The following is a 1,545-nucleotide window of genomic DNA, read 5'->3' as shown; positions in this document are numbered from 1 at the left end:
TACCTATACCTACATGCAAAAAAAATTGAAATTATAAATGTATCAGTAATTCACAAAATTATAAAAATTTGTTGAACTTTTACCGGAATGTAGGAGAAACATATAATTTATTGATGATCATGAGTGTTTGCATATTTTAATTTATTATAATCGTTTTGTTTTATAATTTATTTTGCAAATCTTGTTTAATACGTTCATAAAACACTGTATTTATTTTGAAAATTCATCAATGGTAAGTAATAAAAATAACGTAACAACTCGCTACTGGAGCTGTATCGTGGTGAGGGTAGGAGGAGCATGAACACACGATGTAGACACCCACTAGTTTATTGAGTTCTCTCCGACACGCAGCAGTGAAGACTGGAGGGGATAGTAAAGAAGACAGAGAGGAAGAGGGACAGAGTGGTAACCGGGCGGGACGGACAGAGGACGGACAGGGCCTAGCCCAGCACGAGGCCGTGGCCGGCCAGCAGCGAGGGCGCCGCCAGGGGCAGCACCGGCGCCAGGTTGATGGTGGAGGTGCTGAGGCCGGGCACTCCGGCGGTCTGCACGATGGCGGCGGCGGGCACGGCGCCTCCCAGCAGCAGGCTGGGGGCGGCGGCGGCGGCGGCGGCGAGCAGCAGCACTGCGGCGACCTGCGGGCACCGGCCACCCCCCTCTCTCAGTCTCTCACTCTCTCTCAGTCACCCAGGCAGTCCTCGCATCGCGACAACCTTCCTAACCCAACTACACGTATAGTTGACGTGACATTGTTGTTTAAAATAAAATATATTTCCTGTTTTAATAATTTTAATACCCAGATTTGCTTTAAAATTATATATACCAATAAAATTATATTAATCTACGTATTTTTTTATGATTTAAATGCTCTGCCGCTAAATTTAAATACCTTCATCTACCTAGCCGCAGTATATTGACTACTGGAAGGATCACACTAAGTGCCTTCTATAAATAAATAAGCTACCTGCTGGAGGCTACACTGGACTTAACGCAGCATACATTGAGGCCGCGTGTTAAGCCATGGCTGACAACAGCCACTCTTTGTCTTGTTATACGGAGATTGTAGTCATTACAGCTGTCTAGAGCTCTGTGTTGTCCTTTAATAGGTAAACAATATTATCCAATAGCGGCCTGACTCTCTGGCACAAGGAACAGCCGGTGTTGTTTACATAAACTCTTGACTCGTGACTTACGATAGCCTTCATGTTGTCGGGGAGATGTAGGTAAGCTGCTCTGTAAGTACTCTGCAAGGACTGCGGTATCACGGAGCTATTCGCCTCGACTTATATACAGTACTCTCTAGCGGGTTAACCTTCGGTGGCTTGTGCAAAAAAATGGAATATTCACGCGTGGATATTGTTTTTTTTCCTCCTAGCGTGACCCCGCCCAGCGCTCCTAGCGACTAGCGGCGGTGCTGACTGCGTGGCCACGCCCCTCACAGTGACGTCACCTGCTTCCTGCTGCGCGGCGCGTGGACGCAGTGTCGAGGAGCACGCGCGTGACAGCCGGCGAGGCGAGCTCATGTCTCGTGCGCCTCGAGACAGC

General features: G+C 47.9%; 1 long non-coding RNA gene across 1 annotated transcript; it reads right to left on the bottom strand.

Annotated features, from left to right (window-relative positions):
- Nucleotides 1-311: 311 nt before the first annotated feature.
- LOC134530630 (uncharacterized) lies at nt 312-1,252 on the bottom strand. The gene is made up of 2 exons (XR_010074846.1): nt 1,194-1,252; nt 312-635 (listed from the first exon to the last, which is right to left on the bottom strand). It is a non-coding gene; the product is annotated as an uncharacterized LOC134530630 (long non-coding RNA).
- Between the last annotated feature and the right edge of the window lie 293 nt (nt 1,253-1,545).

Source organism: Bacillus rossius, chromosome 1, assembly GCF_032445375.1.
Source record: "Bacillus rossius redtenbacheri isolate Brsri chromosome 1, Brsri_v3, whole genome shotgun sequence".
In the NCBI taxonomy this organism is placed as follows: domain Eukaryota; kingdom Metazoa; phylum Arthropoda; class Insecta; order Phasmatodea; family Bacillidae; genus Bacillus; species Bacillus rossius.
This window is presented reverse-complemented; position numbering and strand designations above follow the sequence as displayed.